The sequence below is a fragment of the Myotis nattereri genome (assembly GCF_964212035.1).
Source record: "Myotis nattereri genome assembly, chromosome: 12".
NCBI lineage: Eukaryota > Metazoa > Chordata > Mammalia > Chiroptera > Vespertilionidae > Myotis > Myotis nattereri.
This window is the reverse complement of record NC_138087.1, coordinates 21,003,195-21,015,994: the sequence shown is the minus strand read 5'-3', so window position 1 is coordinate 21,015,994 and position 12,800 is coordinate 21,003,195. Positions and strand designations below refer to the sequence as shown.

The following is a 12,800-nucleotide window of genomic DNA, read 5'->3' as shown; positions in this document are numbered from 1 at the left end:
GTGACAGTTGTCAGAGGGGAGGGGTTGTGAATTGATGGGAGACTGTGAAGGCATTAGCTAAAGAACAGACATGCATGACCCACAGACACAGACAACAGTGTGATGATGGCCACAGGCAGGGGTTGGGGACAGTGTGAAGGTGGGCGAATGGGGGAGGGGAAGAAATGGGTATAGCTGCAATTAAAATGATAATAAAATAATCTTTCCTTTTCCAATAAAAAATTAAAAATACAATCAAAATTATTAACAGAGGAAATGTTTAAATAGAAACTCCATATTAGACTTGAAAAGAAGTCATTAGAACTACTATGTTAGTTCAGCAAGTGTACCAGATACATGATTAATATTTTAAAAAATCTATTATCACCCTGACTGGTTTGGCTCAGTGGATAGAGCGTCGGCCTGCGGACCGAAGGGTCCCAGGATCGATTCCAGTCAAGGGCATGTACCTTGGTTGCAGGCACATCCCCAGTAGGGGGTGTGCAGGAGGCAGCTGATGGATGTTTCTCTCTTATCGATGTTTCTAACTCTCTATCCCTCTCCCTTTCTCTCTGTAAAAAAAAATCAATAAAATATATTTTTAAAAAATCGATTATCTTCCTATATGCAATCAATAAACATTTAGATATATAGTTTTGTTTTATTTTTCACTTTATTTTTTATTGTTGACACTATTATTAATGTCCCCATTTTTAAAAGATCCTATTTATGATAGCAACAAAACAAGATCTCTAGGGGAAAAGCTTAGAAAAAAATGTACAATAGATTCATGCGGGGTTGGGGAGAGATTATTGAAAGCATTAAAGAAAGCCTAAATAAATGGAGAAGTCTTCATGGAAAGAAAGACCCAATGCTATAAAATCATCAGTTTTCCGTGATGTAAACTAGCCAATTCAATTTTGATTTTTTTAAAAATTGAAAAGAGTTGAGCATTACATTTTTTGTATTATTTCACAATATTTTAAATTTAAGTGTACTAGAGTAGGAGGAAGTTCAATGAGTCTTGACAATTTAAAAGGAGACAGAGTCTTAACAGCACTTTGATTGACTACCTCAGAAATAATCATACATCAGGCACACAAAATTGACAGATTATAGAGACATGGCTACTTCCATTTTGCTGCAGCCTTTCCTATCATTATAAACTGGAAAATCCTTCAATGAGCTTTTATTAGGAGTCAGAGATGAGAGTGAGGGCCTGGAGAGACTATGTCACTTCCCTTTGCCTGGTGTGTGGAGGAAAATAAAGGGTAACCACAGCCACAAGGACAAGGGAAGAAGACCGAGACCTAGGGCCTGGCCACAAGGAAGGAACGAGAATTTGAGGAACCCATGTGGGCCCGAAAAGACCCATAGAGTTTCCTGATAGGCTGCTTAAAACCAATGGCATAACAATACAAATAAAATGAATTTAAAAAAAAAAAACAGGGGAAAAGGAACAAAGGTAAATTAGCGAATTATGCTAATTGTAAGAGCTATTCTCTGTACTATGATCCAATTCCATATTTGATTCTGAGATTTCTATCTGTAAGTGGGGAAAAAAGGAAAGTATGACAAATGTTGTAGTGCTCATTACTAGAAATTACTTAGGGATTACTATAAATCCCTAAGTAAAGTGTATAAGAAATCGCTGTCAGTCTGGATGCTCACATGCAAGAAACAGATGCCATCTGCAGTTGAGTTAGGCAAAAATGTAATTTACTAAACAGATATTGGATAGCTCACAGGATCCGCCATGATGGGTAGAGATACAGGCTCCAGGCTAAACTACTAGGAAAAATGCACTGAAGGGTGCTTTAGAATTGGCCTGGAGAGAAACTTTTCCCACTAGTGCTGCAGATACTGCCACTTCCACCTGCAGAGCTAGTGTCGTGTTGAATCCTATAGGTCCGCCTCTGATTGGTAGAGCCTAGATCACATGTCTATGCCTTAGCTGCAAAAGAGGAAACTAAGTATCTGTCATTTTTAGCTTCTGTCATACAAACCAAACATTTATATGTATAAGATTAGGGATTCAGCAAACATAAAAAATGGTTCTGCTGCCGGACAGTCAAAACAGATGACAGATGTCCTGACAGTAACCATACATCATCCACTTCTGAGTGTGTGTGTGATCAGTGACATCAATCCTGGGAAGGGCTTAAAATAAGGACACAAATTGTTACTTGTCACTAGCATATGACCGAGAAATTCCACTTCTGGGTATTTGAGAAAACACAAACACTAATTAGACAAGGTATATGTACCCCTATTTCATTGCAGCATTATTTACAATAGCTAAGATATGGAAGCAATTTTGATGTCCCATCAATAGATGAATGATAAAGATGTGATATAAAATGAAATACTATTCATTCAAAAAAAAAGAATGAAATATTGCCATTTGTGACATAGATGGACCTACACAGTATTATGCTAAATGAAATAAGCCAAGCAGAAAAACACAGATACTATTTCATTTATACGTGGAATCTAAAAAAAAAAAGAACAGATAAAACAAAACAGAAACAGAGTCATCAGAGAACAAACTGATGGTTACCAGAAGGGAGGGTGTTGGGGGAGGGGTAAGAGGGGGGAACATGAGGTACAAACCTCCAGTTATAAAAGTCATAGGATATAATGTACAGCATAAGGAAAATAGCCGATATTATAACAACTTTGTATGGATATAGATGGTTACCGACATTGTGGTGATTGCATTGTTAAAAAATATAAATGTCAAATCATTATGTACACCTGGAACTAATATATTATTGCATGCCAACTATAACTTTAATTAAAAAAAGAAATTACATTGAGTTCTAAAAATAATTGTTACTTGTGCCCATATTGACTTATTGATCAAACTATTATCAATTCAATCATCTATAATAACACTGCATTCATTTCATTTCCTGTTTTCAGTAGAAGCTCTTAATACATCCATATATGTAGCTTTCTTGTATTAATTTAACTTGATCAAAGGGTAGAATCCAGAATTCTACCCTTTGGAGTGGATAAAATAGCCAACCCTTTTTATTATCTCTAAGGGCTCTTAATAAAACAGAGTTTAAAAAGCAAATGATTATGCCAAGAACAGAAAGAGCAACACATAATTTCTAGTCGTATACCGGTAGTAGCTACCGGTGTATGACTAGAAACTGGAAATTTCACCAAAATATAAATCTCTAAAGTGACAGGTTTCTAGGAAGAAGTGAAAATTACAATAATTATTGAAAGCTACTGGGGAGAAGATCAATTCAACTACATGCATAACCATCTCAAAATGGGCTCTGTTGTCTTCTCTCTGAGTATTCTCTAAGTGCAAACGAGGAAGAAAGATTCCATGATCGCCTGGTTCTGCTGGTGGCACTGATGGAGCCTGCTCTGTTAAGTGACTGCAATTGCAGGCTATTTCAGAAAGGGGAGGCAAGGACAGTCTGATACGCACAGTATGGCTGCCGTGAGCATGCCTGGGGCACGCTTAGGCTTGCTGTGAAAAGATGATCCCTGGTTTATCTGAACAAGGTAGCTTGAAACGTATAATCTAAACCCAAAACACATCATATCCAGAGCCAACAGTATCTAAAATGTCATCTACTGATAACATAATGTGTGGAATTAGAAAGAAATTCTTCTGGAAGGAGAAGAGATTAAAAAAAAAAAATACAGAGCAGAGACGCTGGCAGAAGAAGAAAGCCCAGAGCAGCTTCTCACAGAGCTGCCATTTGTCCCAGGGCCATTCTGGGCTTCTCTGTTCTATGTTTTTGCCTCATTAACCCAGGGACGTATGAGTCACTGTTGCCAGTATGCAGACAGGTCTTCATAACTGGTAAACGGCAAGAACAAACAATCCTGACTCAAAAAAAAAATATATATATATGTTATAGATAATATATATTAAATATATATATATTAGACATCGAGCCAGCAGAGAAAAAAAGATTCAGGGCAGAAAGAAAGTTATCTAATAATACATGAGATTGTTTTGGTACTTTTTGCTGTTGATTAATAAGGGTTGATTTTTTATTTTTATTTTTGCTCTAAAGGATCATTTTATTTGAACCTATTACTTTCTTTTCACTCAACACTGCAAAGATAAAGCAACATAAAATATGAGGCAAAGGGAGACCGGTCTTTAAGAATTTGTGTCTTCAAACTTTTACTGGTATAACAATCCTTTCAAGCCTGGAGCCACTCAAAGATGAATCATGAAAATAAGAAGAAAAACTTTCTTTCCAACAGGTTTGGCGGTATGTGTGCTACAGCAAGGCTGGTGATAGCAAACAGTGTCATTCAAGCCTGCATTGATATGTAAATTAGACATTACTTGGAAATAATTCCTTTATGCTGAAATGTGAATTCAATCCAACATTATGCCAACTTTTGCAATTATGCTCCACCCTATTTTAGTACTAGAGATGAAATGTTCACCACCAAAAAATGAGAATAACAGCTACTGCTAAGGTAATAGCTGTGAAATTCATTCCCCGGTATTGCTTTGAAAATATATACCTAGGTTGTTAAGAGAAAATCTGACTTTATGAAATGTATTTTTTAACTGGAATTCTTCAGTCATCAAATTGAAATAATAAGAGGAATGATGGTTGGCCTGTCATTCTTCTTCTTATTTGACCCCAACCAATTAAACACCAGTGTTTTCTCAACTCTTCTGCGAAGGGCAAGTTTTTCTCCTACTTCTGTGCACACAGGATTAGACAAAACGATTTTGCCCAAGTCAGCCTCGACTGCACCTAGCTCTTCTTCCTGTTGACAGGAACATTATGTTCACCATGAGCACTTCACTCTTTTTCACAACTTCTGCACCTTAGCTGCTTTCTGGTCTCCTTCAGTGCATGCACCTAGGAGCCTTCTAAGCAGGAAATAGGAGGGTTCCAATTCTGTGAAAATCTCAGGTAAAGCATCAACTGCATCAAGTACCTGCTTCACCATTCTGTCAGCCCAGAACAAAGTGGGGCCAATTTTTAGTCCTACTTCAATAAGACTTCCTGGAGCACCATACTGAAGATCATCATATTACCCAAACAGTGATACAGTTTTGGAAAAGATCAAACTATACATGAATTTTCCTTCCCTATCTTTGGAAACAATACCAGGTCTGACTTCTAACTCCTGGCCCACCTTTAGCATTCCTTTTAGAATACCACCACCAGCTACACCCCCCTTAAGGTCATCGACTTCACAGCCAGGTTTGTTGATATCAAAAGACCTAATAACAATAAGTGGGGGTTCTGAAGTAAAGTCTCTTGGGGGCACTAGAATTTTCTTTACTATGTACTCACAGGCAACTTCAATGTTGTATTTCAGCTGAGCAGAAATTGGAATCATAGAATGCAAGGATCTGTTCATACTGTTCTTCGCTTGGCTTTTTTTTTTTTAACCAAAGAATTTTATTTACAAGAATTAAAATATGCTTCAGTTTCATGATGTCTATAGCAGTCAGGTGTGCAGAAGTCTGAGGCTGAGGATAAGACTCACTACCAGCTGTCAACAGAAGAGCTGCATCCATTGCTGCTACACTGTCCAGCAGAGTAGCCATCAAAACATTGTGGCCAGTGGACATATTCCTAGAAAAATACAACCTTCCAAAGCTGAATCAGGAAGAATCTGAAAATCTCAATAGCCTGATAACTATGGAAGAAATTGAAGCAGTCATCAAAAAGCTTCCAGCAAACAAAAGCCCGGGGCCAGATGGCTTCACAGGGGAGTTTTATCAAACATTCTAGGAAGAACTAAAAAAATTCAAGAGGAAAGAACACTTCCAAGCTCATTCTATGAAGCCAGCATCACCCTAATACTAAAACCAGATAAAGACAACACAATGTAAGAGAATTACAGGCCAATATCTCTCATGAACATAGATGCCAAAATCCTTAACAAAATTCTAGCAAATTGGATCCAGCAATACATCAGAAAGATCATACACCAAGACCAGGTAGGATTTATCCCGGGGATGCAAGGATGGTACAATATCTGCAAATCAATAAACGTGATACATCACATAACAAATTGAGAGAAAAAAACCACACAGTCATATCAATTGATGCAGAAAAAGCATTTGACAAAATCCAATACCCTTTCTTGATAAAAACTTTCAGCAAGGTGGGAATAGAAGGATCATACCTCAACATAATAAAAGCCATATATGACAAACCCACAGCCAACAACATACTCAATGGGCAAACAGTAAAACCATTTCCCCTAAGAACAGGAACAAGACAGGGATGCCCACTCTCACCATTCCTGTTCGACATAGTACTGGAAATACTAGACATTGTGATTAGACAAGAAGAAGAATTAAAAGGCATCCAAATTGGAAAAGAAGAAGTAAAACTGTCCTTATTCACAGATGACATGATACTGTACATAGAAAATCCTAAAGACTCCATCAAAAAATTATTAGACTTAATAAATGAATTCGGCAACGTAGCGGGATACAAAATTAACACCAAGAAATCTATGGTATTTCTATACACCAATAGTGAACTTACAGAAAGAGAGACTAAAAAAGCAATCCCATTTACTATCGCACCAAAAAAAAAAAAGATACCTGGGAATAAACTTAACTAAGGAGGTAAAAGACCTATACTCGGAAAACTACAGGACACTGAAAAAAGAGATAGAGGAAGACATAAACAATGGAAGAACATACCATGTTCACGAATTGGTAGAATCAACATCATTAAAATTTCCATATTACCCACAGCAATCTATACATTCAATGCACTCACCATTAAAATACCAATGGGGGAGAAAACCAAGATGGCGGCATAGGTAAACACCGGAGTTAGCTGCCTCGAACAACCACTTCACAAATACAACTAAAAGACGGAACGGACATCGCCCAGAACCACAGGAAGACTGGCTGAGGGGAAATTCTTCAACTAGAAGGAAAGAGAACAGCATACGAGACTCAGAGGAGGCGCAGTGCGGAAAATACAAAGGTGCGGAGGTGCGCGCAGAGCGGGCTGGCGGCGGAGGGCGCGGTTGTTGTTTCCAATTGGGAGGGAGGCTCAGATTCTGAGCTCCAGTTCTGGGCGAGTCTCTAGGGACCCAGACTCAAACGGGAGAAGCGGGACTGTCTGTCATTGGTCAGAACACAAGGGCAGCTTTCTCTCCGAGGTTTGCAGTGGTTGCTGGGCCTCTAAGAGGCAGAGCCTCTGGGGACGGGACTGAGAGCAGCCATAACTGCTCCCTCCACCTGCTCTGTTGATCCCGTGTGACCCACCCCACCCAAGCCCTGCACAGAGCCATTTGCCAGATAGCCTCAGGCAAAGGCTAGATTAGCACCTCCCTAGAGGACAGAAGTTTTCCCACTGCAGACACAGCTGATTCTCACAGCCAGTTGGCCTGGAGGTCAAATCCCCCTAGTATTAACTACAACAATCAAGGCTTAACTACAACAAGACTGCGCACAAAGACCACTAGGGGGTGCACCAAGAAAGCATAAAAAATGCGGAGTCAAAGAAACAGGACAAAACTGTCAATGGAGGATATTGAATTCAGAACCACACTTTTAAGGTCTCTCAAGAACTGTCTAGAAGCCGCTGATAAAGTTATTGAGATCCTCAAGAAATCTAATGAGACCCTCGATGTTATGATAAAGAACCAACTAGAAATTAAGCATACACGGACTGAAATAACGAATATTATACAGGCTCCCAACAGCAGACCAGAGGAGCTCAAGAATCAAGGCAAAGATTTGAAATGCAAAGAAGCAAAAAACACCCAACCAGAAAAGCAAAATGAAAAAAGAATCCGAAAATACAAAGATAGTGTAAGGAGCCTCTGGGACAGCTTCAAGCGTACCAACATCAGAATTATAGGGGTGCCAGAAGATGAGAGAGAGCAAGATATTGAAAACCTATTTGAAGAAATAATGACAGAAAAATTCCCCTACCTGGTGAAAGAAATAGACTTACAAGTCCAGGAAGCGCAGAGAACCCCAAACAAAAGGAATCCAAAGAGGATCACACCAAGACACATCATAATTAAAATGCCAAGAGCAAAAGACAAAGAGAGAATCTTAAAAGCAGCAAGAGAAAGAAACTCAGTTACCTACAAGGGAATACCCATATGACTGTCAGCTGATTTCTCAACAGAAACTTTGCAGGCCAGAAGGGAGTGGCAAGAAATATTCCAAGTGATGAATGCCAAGAACCTACAACCAAGATTACTTTATCCAGTAAAGCTATCATTCAGAATTGAAGGTCAGATAAAGAGCTTCACAGATAAGGAAAAGCTAAAGGAGTTCATCACCACCAACCCAGTATTATATGAAATGCTGAAAGGTATCCTTTAAGAAGAGGAAGAAGAAGAAAAAGGTAAAGATACTAATTATGAACAACAAATATGCATCTATCAACAAGTGAATCTAAGAATCAAGTGAATAAATAATCTGATGAACAGAATGAACTGGTGATGATAATAGAATCAGGGACATAGAAAGGGAATGGACTCACTATTCTTGGTGGGGAAAGGGGTGTGGGAGATGCAGGAAGAGACTGGACAAAAATTGTGCACCTAGGGATGAGGACAGTGGGGGGATAAGGGCAGAGGGTGGGGTGGGAACTGGGTGTAGGGGAGCTATGGGGGGAAAAAAAGAGGAACAAATGTAATAATCTGAACAATAAAGATTTACCAAAAAAATAAAAAATAAAAAAAAATAAAAATGAATTTCTTATGAGAAGAAAAAAAGAAGTTGAATCATCTCTTTTCCTGTCCATGAATACTTGGCAGTAATTCAGTAAACCTACGAATAGCCTGCGACTGAAGGCTGAACCCAGCAATTGAAACTAATGTTAAATGACAGGTATTTTCCAGTAGTTAAGGCTATGTAATTCTATGAAGGAATGTGGTTGGGTTAGGGGTCAAGTGGGGAGTTGGAAATGCTTATTAAGGAAATAGCATATGATAACTAAGTACAATGCCAGATGTCAGGCTCAGCTAATCTATATTTTGGCTATTTAGACACAATGGTAGTCAGCAGTGTTTAATTTACATTAAACTCCAATGCAATGATCTCTAAAGGCTGCCACATAATATCTTAATGCTTAATAATCCTATCTAATACAGAGGGAATATGCAAATTGACCATCATGCCATCACAAAGATGGTGGCGCCCATAGCCACAAGATGGCGGCGCCCAGTCCCCTCAGCCCCTCCGGAGTCCCACAGTCCTTTCAGCCCAGCCAGGGGGTGGGCGGCACGTGCACAGTGCGGCCAGACTTGCCCTCAGCCCCCCAGCCACCCAGGGTCGGTCCGAGGTGCAGGCAAGCCTCTAATGCAGTCTGCCCAGCCACCCAGGGCCACCTGAGGCTCAGGTAACCAGGGCCGGCCAAGGTTTGCACTGCTGATAGTGGCAGCAGCAGAGGTGTGATGGGGGCGTCACCTTCCCCTGATGGCCGGGCCACCTCCTGCCCCTGAGGGCTCCCAGACTGTGAGAGGGGGCATGCACTGGGCCTCTAGTCTATATATATATGTAAGGGTAATATGCAAAGTGTCCCCTTGGGAATTTGACCAGGAGACCGGGAGTTTGATCATTCACTATGATACGTGCTGATCACCAGGGGGTGGCACAGAACATGGCGGGTGATCAGCGGAGGTGGCAGCGAGGTTGCTGAGGGAGTGAGGAAAGGAGGAGGCGGGGAGGTGGGGAGGTAGGGAATCTGATTGTCCCTGATCACTGGTCAGGCCTAGAGACCCTGCCTGTGCACAAATTTCATACACTGGGCCTCTAGTTTGTATATAATAAAGCAGAGTTATCAATGTATTTCAAATGGTGTGATTGGATTTCAGGATTATTCTTTCTCATACATCATACTTTTTTTTTTTTTTACTACACAAGTAATTCCTGTGTAAAAATTTAAGATATATACAAATCACAAGAAAAAAACTTAACCATTGATAATCACCCAAAGAAAGCATTGATCAACTTTTTAGAATATTCAAAGTATATTTTGTTATATTATCTTTTCATTAAGCTTTTTATTTTGAGAGACTTAATAGATTCATATGTAATTCTAGGAAACAATACAGACAGACCCTGGGTACCCTTTATCCAATTTACTCCAATGGTAACATCTTGCAAAACTATAGAAAAATATCAGAGGCAAGATATTAACATTAATACAGTCAAAATATAAAACATGTCTTTCACTACAAGAATCCTACAGATTGCCCTTTTATGAAGATTGAATCTGAGAATTCCCAAGTTCCATATTGAATAGCAAAACTATAATAGAGTACCACACTATGACATGAATTTAATTCTATTGTAGATTATATTCACTCCCTTAACATCGAACATTTCCTTTATTCCTCAACTCTCTTTAATGGTCATCGTCTATGAGTTCCTGGACAGAACTAGCATCAAATACTGGCTCCACCATTCACTAGATGTGTGTGGTTGGGCTACTTACAGCACCTCCCAAAGCCTCAGCGCCCAGGTTTATAACACGAGTAGAATAATAGCAGTTATTGGGGAAACTTGTGTTGTCAATCTCTGTATCACTATTGAAGACCTGGAGGATTCTCATGCCTTCAGCAAATTGTGTGAAACCTCAGAGTCTCTATTTCTTGATTTTAAAGGTGGAATAGCAATGCCTTATGGGGGGGGGGCGGGGTTTGCAACAATTCATTGAGATATTGTTTATGAAGGTGATTGGAAAAATAAGAGGTAATGCTAATATTCTTTAATGACATTGAGCCACGATTGTGTTCTGTAACTGTGTCTAAATGCACCATAAAATGGTCCTTAAAGAAGACAGCCCCACTCTACTCTACTTTTTTCCTCTATCAGTCTGGGTTAATCTTGCACGCCAATTTACCTTCCTTAATCCACCTGGTCCCATTAAGAGATCATTCCTGTTAGTGTCCTCGCCCCAGTCTGTGGGAGAGAAATCTTGTCCAGATTTTTCCTGATGGCCACAAAAGTCAAACTCTTATTCTCTTTGGCTTGCTCTAAAAATTCATATCCAGTCATCGCTCCAATTTTATTCACTAGGGATTCTGGATGCCATAGACTGATCTTGCAAGAGTTTTTGGCTTTGGGGCTCATCTTTGAAAAATCTATCCCTGGTGTACTTTTTTCTTCTCTGGGGTCTTGGGGGGGGGGGGGGAAAGCAATGAATTAGGCAGTGTATTAAGTTGAATACTGCCTCCCAAAAAGATGTGTCCAAGTCCGAACCTCCAGCACCTATGAGTGTAAACTTATTTTAAAATAGGGTCTTTGCAGATGCAATTCAATTCAGGATCTCAGCATGGGATTATTCTGGATTTATAGTGGGATCTAAATCTAATAACCAATGTAGGTACTGGAGAAAGGAGGGAGGGATTTGACCACGGAGACCCAGAGGAGAATGCCATATGAAGATGGCGTCAGAGATTGCAGTGATGCCTCTACAAGCCAAGGAATGCCAAGGATTCTCGCCATCCCTGAGAGCTAGGAGAGAGGCCAAGCAACACATCCTTCCTCATGCTTATTACTTATTATCGCTTAACCAGATGTTTGAGACCCAGAGGAGCTGCTGCCCCCAGCCGGACCCAGGACCCTCAGCCAGTTTCCGTGCCCGGAGGTGGCAGGGCCCAGGCCGGCTCTGCTGGCCCACGGGCTCCCAGTTGACCCACTGAAGCGGATTTTTTTTTTTCTTTTTCACTTCAGGCTCAGTTTCTTCTTAGATAAGTTTATACCTTCTTGGTATAAATGCAATCCTATGGTAACGCCAAGAGGTGAATTTGCTACCGTCCTTCCCATTGTCTCTTCCCCAGCTGTTATGGATTGTGAGAAACAAAAGGTGTAATTAATTGTGAGAAACAAAAGATGGTCTGATGCTTACATCCAGAGCCGTTTACATCCTCCAGGTCTGGTTCGCCGTTAGCGTGGAAAAGCCCCGCGCCTCCCTCCCCTCCCCCTCCCCCTTATACCTTAAACTTACCGAAAACTCCTCCCTTTGTTTCCTTTCTGTTTCCCTTTTATTTTTCCCCACCTTCCGTGCGTCTTTTATTTTTAAACAGACACAGTCCGCCCAGTGCCTCAGCCAGCACTTTTGACACCCTGGCCCAGCCGCTCAGACTTCTGGGTCCCGCCCAGGAGAGGGCAGGGCGCTGCGTGCGCGCGCCTGGCGCGCTGGGCGGGCTCTGGGCGGGGCCCGCGAGCCACTCCGGGGAGGCGGGGAGGCGGGGCGGCGGGGCGGAGCGGGAGGCCTGCGGACCTGGAAATCGCACTTGCCCAGGCTCTAGCTGCCGCCTTCAGCAAGGGAGCCTGCAGGCGAGGGGTAGCGGAGAGACTGCTCCCGAGGAATCATCATCCGAAAGGGCGCGCGCGCTTGTGTGTGTGTGTGTGTGTGTGGGGGGGGGGGTTGTTGTTCTACTTAATTATGCATTCATTGGTTAATTCCTGGATGTGCCCTTTGGGTATGAAGACAACACTCTAGCTATCCGGCCAGCGCCTCAATTCAATTTTCAATAGCTTCAATAAGGCCGAAACCGGTTTGGCTCAGTGGATAGAGCGTCTGCCTGTGGACTGAAGGGTCCCGGGTTCGATTCCGGTCGGGGGCATGTGGGTCGGGGGCATGTGCCTGGGTTGCGGGCGCATCCCGAGTGGGAGATCTGCGGGAGGCAGCTGATTGATGTTTCTCTCGCGTCGATGTTTCTAACTCTCTATTCCTCTACCTTCCTCTCTGTAAAAAAATCAATAAAATATATTTTTAAAAAAATAGCTTCAATAAGAATAAAATATTTAGGAATTAATTCAACCAAGTAGTTGCAATACTTATACACTGAAAACTACAAAATATTAC

General features: G+C 41.1%; 1 pseudogene across 1 annotated transcript; it reads right to left on the bottom strand.

Annotated features, from left to right (window-relative positions):
- Window positions 1-4,550: 4,550 nt before the first annotated feature.
- Window positions 4,551-5,509, bottom strand: LOC308528446 (eukaryotic translation initiation factor 2 subunit 3-like; annotated as a pseudogene). The gene has a single exon. The product of its transcript is annotated as a eukaryotic translation initiation factor 2 subunit 3-like (transcript).
- Window positions 5,510-12,800: the final 7,291 nt, after the last annotated feature.